Source organism: Echinops telfairi, unplaced genomic scaffold (genome assembly GCF_000313985.2).
Source record: "Echinops telfairi isolate 266 unplaced genomic scaffold, ASM31398v2 ScPeMD7_4;HRSCAF=17, whole genome shotgun sequence".
NCBI lineage: Eukaryota > Metazoa > Chordata > Mammalia > Afrosoricida > Tenrecidae > Echinops > Echinops telfairi.
Window position 1 is genome coordinate 25,041,688 of NW_022103900.1, and position 7,217 is coordinate 25,048,904.

The window sequence follows — 7,217 nt, forward strand, 5'->3', positions numbered from 1 at the left end:
AGCGGTTGTGTCGGGAAGGTGAGCATCATAGAATGCCAATTTACTAGAAGAAAGTATTCTTGCATTGAGGGAGTACTTGAGTGGAGGCCCAATGGTGTTTCCAGTTCTTATCTGTACCCATGAACATGCTCTGGTTTAGCTGGATTTGTAAGGTGGAATTGGGATTATGATAGAAAGCATTAATGAACTAGAGGTAAATTGTTTGTTTTATCGGTGCTGTACTGCACCCTGACCAGCTCAGCTCTGCTTTGTGATCCTTCTGGAAGGGGATGTCCAATTGTTTACAGATGGACTTTGGGTCCATTGTAAAAATCACATTGATATGATTTTTTTTGTCTGGGTCTTTGATGCCTGATAACTGATCCCATCGACACCTCATGATCACACAGACTGGTGTACTTCTTCCATGTAGACTTTGTTGCTTTTCAGCTATATAGCTGCTTTTTTGTCTTCAAGCCTTTAATACCCCAGATGTTATATCTTTTGATAGCCAGTCACCATCAGCTTTCTTCACCACATTTACTATGCACCCATTTTGTCTTCAGCAATCATATCAGGTAGGTGAGCATCACGGAATTAGTTTATTAGAATAACCAGGTTATTAGAATAGAGTGTTCTTGAGTTGAAGGAGTACTTGAGTAGAGGCCCAATGTCTATCTGCTACCTTGATACTTAGCATAAAAATATATGTACATAGATCTAGTTCCCAATCATTATATATAAATATATTTATATATGTACATGCCTGTATTTAGACCTCTATAAATGCCCTTTGCCTCTATTTCCTTTTACTTTAATGAGGCTCTTCTCAGAGGTGTTTGGGAATGCTTCTGCTTTCCTGATAAAATGGATTGGATATGCTTGGCATAGCGCTTTTGTCCTTTTTTTTCCCCCTGCTTGGAATTTGGGTGTCTAACTAAAATAGAAGAGATTTTCTTCTGGTCACGAGTCTGTGAGCTGGTATTCTAAGAACAGCAGTGTAGATAGTAGGAAGAGCCTGGTTTAGGATGACATTTTTGAGCGACTACACAATTCTTTCATTGTCTACTGTTGGACTTTTGTTCGTCTGGAAAGCAAAACAAAGAAAAACAAATCAACCCTTAATTAACGATTTGCTTGTGTTATTGGAGCTTGGGTATTCCGTTTGTCAAAAATGGAGTAGTCCTAGTTGATGCATCAATAAATGAAATCATTTTCGTGGTTCCCTTAGAGAATGGTTTTTTAAACTAGTCACCATTGGCCTTTTGTGCCGGAGAGTTCTTTGCTGTGGGGGACTGTTGGTGAATGGGGGGATGTTGAGCAACACCTCTGGCTCTATGCACTGAATTTTGGTAGTATTCCTCCAATATCGACAGATACATTTTCCCCCAAACATTGGTTAATGGTCCCTGGGAAACAAATCAACGCTGGGTAAGAAGCTTGTGGTAAGGTGCAGTAGAACAATGAAATGAGAGTTAAAGCGGCAGGGAGTGGTCTTAGAAGTGCAAACCACGGAGATTTGGGAGTCCTTTGCTCCTGCTGCATCCACAATCCTATCCGTGGTTTTCGGTGAGGAAAGCTGCTTTCTCCTTGCTGCTCCATGTCCATGCGGGTTGAGCTGAGGTTCGGCGTCAGGTTATTTTCAGGCTGGTGGAGGGTTTCTTTCTGAAGATTTCAAGTCAGCGAGGCGAAGGGAGAAGAGCACCTGGCAAAGCAGGTGCTGGCCTTTAGCTACTGTCTGTTCACATTTCATGGACCCAGGCGAATCACAGAACCATGCCTGAGTGCTTTAGGGTGGAGAAATACCATCATTCTACAAAGAGAGGCACAGATTGGACGGTTGAACGTTCTACCAGGCCAATTACCAGGGTAATACTTCTAGTTCTAAAAAAACTTTTCATTGTAAATTCGATGCAGGTTTATGGATCAAATTGGCTTTCCATGAAGCAATTCATGCATATTTGGTTTTATGTCACAGATTATAATCCCTACAGTGGAACATCCTATCCCGCTTTCTCTTTGTGTTTTACCCATTTCCATTTTTTCTTTCCAAACCCTCTTAGCTTTGTCCACTGGCAAATGCTGCCTTTTCAATCTCCAATGACTGATGATTGTAAGGAGTTTGTACTTCGTGAGTGGTTTTGTTCTCCAATAGACCTGGCTATTGTTTGGCTGAAAAGTAAGGCATGGGGGAAATTCAGTTCCAGACCTGAAAGGTGGATAAAGGCCATGTTCTTGGGAGTTCTAACAGTCCCTCTCTGAGAAGTGAGCCTGTTTTTTTTTGTGATTTTGAATTTTGTTTTATATTTTCCTCTCTCTCTATCCAACACCTTCTATTGTGATCCCTGTCAGAGCAGTGGGTAGTGGTAGTGGAGCACCACTTCATCTTCTAGTCTCAGGATCATGGAGGTTGAGGTCTGCGTGATCCTCAATGACAATGATTCTGCTAGAACATCTTAGGTCTATTTGCTGGGATTAACGTTCCTCACAGAGAACAAGGCTAGCACACTTTTGGGGTAGAAAATACAAGGTCAGATAAAGTACTAGAGTTTTGGAGAGGTCTGGCATCTGGGAAAAAAATCCGAAGAAGATTAGCAGCTATTCATACAGAAATAGTTACAAGTCAGGTTGGATTTGTTTAATGGCCAGGTGCATAGGCTTTGATGTCAAGCCATCTGTTTTTGAATCTAGAATCCAGTATTTTTTATCTCCATGACCTTGGCTAAGTTAATAAAAAGAGTCTTTCTTTATTCAGCCATTAAATAGGGTAATAGAGTACATCTACCATATCACATTGTTCAAATATAATGCAAGCTAAAAAAAATGAGCACAATTATCATATGGGAAATGATCAATGAGTGTCTTCTAGTCTAACATAAAGGAGACTTTTGTATTTCTTACAATGACTGTCTCTATAGGAATTTTAGAAGCCTTGATAGCACTGTGGGATAAGCATTGAGCTGATGACTGCAAGGTAGATGGTTCAAATCCACCAGTCACTCTGCAGGAGAAAGATAGGCTATCAACTCTCCCTTAAAGATTCACTCGCAGAAACTCTATCCAGGGTCCATATGAGTTGGAATGGACTGCGGCATTGGTTTTGGCTTTTAGCTATAGCATTTCTAGAAAAGAAGGAAGCTATACAAAATCTGATTCTGATCACTCTATGTTACCACTGCTGCTTTTCTGGGTTGCAGGCTCTTTTCTATTCTTTCATGACTTTCAAATCACGTCACCTTGGTCCTGGAACCGAGAGAAAGCAGGCTTTCTTGATGATGCAAGGAATTGGGATCGGAAGGAGGGAGGAAGTGGGGTGGAGGCTTATCTCATTTCCTGCCTTCATTTCACCCCCGTACGACTAGAACACACAGCTGCATGCGTGCACTGGATGTGACTGAGGGTGGGGACCCATTAAGGGGAATTACAAGTTACACAAAAAGTCTTTAAAATCATCCAAAAAGGAACAAAAGTTCAAAAGGAAAGCCTTTATGGATTTCTGGATTGGCAAGCTACAGTAAATGACACAAGGCATGGAAGCTCCCCTTGCCATGTCTCTTCAACTGTACTGAAAACCAGAGCCATATAAAAGGACAGTCTCCAGAAAGCTAACGACTGCACAGCCAAGTCATGTTAGAAGCACACCCAAATTCTTGCCTTGTTCCCCTGGCCCCGGGTCTAAGTCTCTCTGTGAAGGTATCACTTCTAACCCAGGGCACATTTCTCCCCCACTCCTGGGGTTGTGTGCTCCTTGGACCCATTTCTGTCGTCACAAAAAGCCTTTCCCCAAATCTGAGGATTCCTAATACAATTAGACCCCATCTGCCCACTGTGCAAGGTATAAATATGGATGGGTTATTTCTGATTGTTCAGATGGATATGTGTGTATGTGATAGCTGGATATTTTGTCAACTTGACGCAGCTAGAATTTTTAGTGGTTAGGAATTAGGTCCTAGTAATCCCCCATGATATGACCTAACAGCATCGCCATCTTTATTATGGGATTTCCTGTGGGTAGCAAAGTGTATGTAAGAGGATTAGAGAGGAGTTCAACCTCCTTACTCAGGTCTCAGCCCAGATCCAAGTGAAAGGAAGTTTTCTAGGGGATGTGGCCTACTCCTATTTCAGCCAACTCGGTGGAAGGCTTCTTTCTGCTGGTCTGGATTCCGCATCTGTCTCATAAACTTTGGACTTGAGTCAATGGCCTGCTATATTCCTGTCAACTTTGAATTCTTCAGATTCTGCGGCCTTGAACCTCACCTGATGACCTTAGATTCATCTGTTTCTGCCTTCACAAGTCTGTGGTTTTCTTGATTTCAATCCCAAGTAAGGAAAGCCTCTAGCCTAGTATCTGACCTCCAGACTTGAACCAGATTAAACTTATGCTCTTCGGTAACTGGGTGAGTCACTTTCTTGATATGGATTTCTATATATCTATCACTGGCTTTGTTTCTCTTCTGAGCCCAACCTAACTCAGTATATGTACCACTTAGATAAATATCTGTAGGGACCAACCCAAATTCTCAGGGAAAAGGAGATTATTGGTGATTCAATGCTAGCATCATCATCTACCACAAAGGAGCCTGGGTTTGATTTATGGCCAATGAAGTAAAATTACCACTTGTTTGCCCTTGGAAGCATATGTGCTGGTATGGTGTTGAATAGGCTTAAATGTAACTTCTAAACTAAGATAGACTTGAAAGAAACGCCTGGTTATCTATTTTAGCTAGTGAAAACCCCATGGATCACAACAGTTCAATCTACATACCCCGTCATGGGGTTGGTGTAGGCCTAGCAGCATTTAATTATGTTAGCTATGGGTTTTCCATGAATCGTGGTGAATTTGACAGCTATAAACTCTTTGGGGTTATTGGTTAAGCACTTCTATCCAAGGGACTTAATAGTTTGTCAAGCTATTATGGAACAGACTTAATTCCTTTTACTTATATCTCTGTTCTCAAACACGGTCTTTTGGAAATGACAAGAAGACACAAGCAGACAGATGGAAAGAAAGAAAACAGAGAGAGAGAGAAAGAGAAATAAAGGAACAAAGAAAGGAAGAAAGAGAGGCAGATTCATTTATAACTCACATGCATCTTAATGGGTATTTCTTTAGCCAGGCAAAATTGAAGTGTTGCAGCTATAAATATCTTCAACAAAGCAATTTTCTTTCTTAGAGTCTGGCTAAAATAGAGGTTGGATGTGGGTGAGTGGGGGTAGGGAGTCATTTTTCTAGTAACATTATTATTATCACTACTATTATTAATGCCTCCAATTCAGTAGGCTTTCTATGCCTAACTCATTGTTTATTTTTCTTCCCTCTTAGTTTATATTTTAAAATAACCCTTCAATAAAGCTATCAGAGATGGTGCAGATGTCAAACAATATTGCCTGACTTTGCATGACAATATCTCATTTTATCCCCTCATTTAGTTTAATTCAACACAGGGCTAATGTCTGTGAAATAGCCAGCCCAGAGACCAGCTGGGAACCTAACTGGCACCACACACTCCACTCAGCTTAACATTTCAACAATGACACCATATGGCGGAGAGCTATGGTGTTTATGACAAAGGAACAAGGCATGTTGGACATTGCACAGCAGCCTCGCGCAGGCTGAGCCCTGCCCTGGAGTGAATGGAACATAAACTGGAATGACACAATCGTCATCTGCTTCCTTCATGAGCTTCAGGCGCAAGCTGCTTCCACACCGCAGTTTAGTGGACACTATTGTCAGAGCTAAATGATCGTTAACTTCCACGGATAATTTTCAAAGCATTACAACAGTTGCAGCTCTCTTTAAGGACACACCTTAGATAGCTTTGGTTGAAAAAGAATTCAGATATAATTGTGATGCTGTTACATATATACCAAACCGATTAGACACTCCCCCCACCCCGCCGCTTTTTTGAAAACTGGTGCGAACATGAAAGGAGTGATCTGTGTGTTTCAAACTCAACTGTTGTTAAATATTTCAAACGGTGCTTGTTCAAAGAGCAGTAATTCTCATTTTCAAATCTCGCCCCTCCCCCATAAATATTTGAAGTCTCTCCTATCCTAATCTCTGGTTGTGGGAACAGGATAAACTTCCTAAAAAGCCATGTTGATACTTCTCAAATATATATTGGTATCTGTACATTTATTGGTGCATGTGCGTGTGTGTGTGTGTGTGTGTGAGTATGATAAAGTGCCATGCAGACTACAGGGTTGAAGACCATGAATTTTTTTTGCTGAAAAATTTTGAACAGCCTATAACTTTAATAAGATTTGTTTTTTGGATCTTAATAAAAATTAGATATGCATATTTAGACACCTCAGTCTGAATGTTCCTGTTAGATGAATTCATTTCCCTTCTAGGTTGTGCTTGATGTAAATGAACTTGGTTTCATTGGTATCTGTGTCAGTCCAGGTAGACTAGAGAAACAAATTCATAGACACTCATATGCATATAAGAAAGAGGTTTATATACAAGAGCAAATGAATATTGAGAAAACATCTCAGCCTAGTCCAAACACCTCAAGTCCATCAGTCCAATATTAGCCCATATGCCCGATACCAATCTATAAAGTCCTCTTTATAGACTCACGAAACACATGCAATGACGCCGAAGGCAGGAGGATCACAGGTCAGTGGGTAGAAAGTCTTGGATCCAGTGGTGTTGTTAAATATCTCAGAGCTGGCAGGGGTCTCCACATGGCTTCTCCAGTTCCCAGGGCACGGGGTCTATCAGCGGAATGCCATGTGACTTCTCTTCAGGGATGTCTCACAGGAAGTCAGCCTTATCAGTAGAGAGTCTCCAAGGGAGTGAGAAAACAGAGAATGTGTCTCCCTCCTCTAAGGAGGAAAACACAGGAGTTCCCAGATTTCTCAGGAGAAGGCCACGCCCACACAGAGGTCTCATTGGCTGTGATCTGGTTGACAGACTAGACTCCACCCCTTCACTCTTTATCCTCTCAAGTCCCAAATTGACCTCAGATTATGTAACTACCACAGTATCAAGTTAAGGTTGCTATAGGTGCTTTATGGAGAGGAACCCAGCACCCAACTTACTTTCCACAGTATTCCAAAAGCTGCAGGGAATACTCTGCTCAAAGAAAAAGAACAACTTTTTAATGTAGTTCCGCCTCCCTTTTTAAGTTTTTTTGGCATGGGTAATTTAGTCCTGAAAAATAAAAAAATCCTTAAAGGGCCAAATCATCCTACATTAAAAAAAATGTATATAACAAAAACTTAAGCAAGAA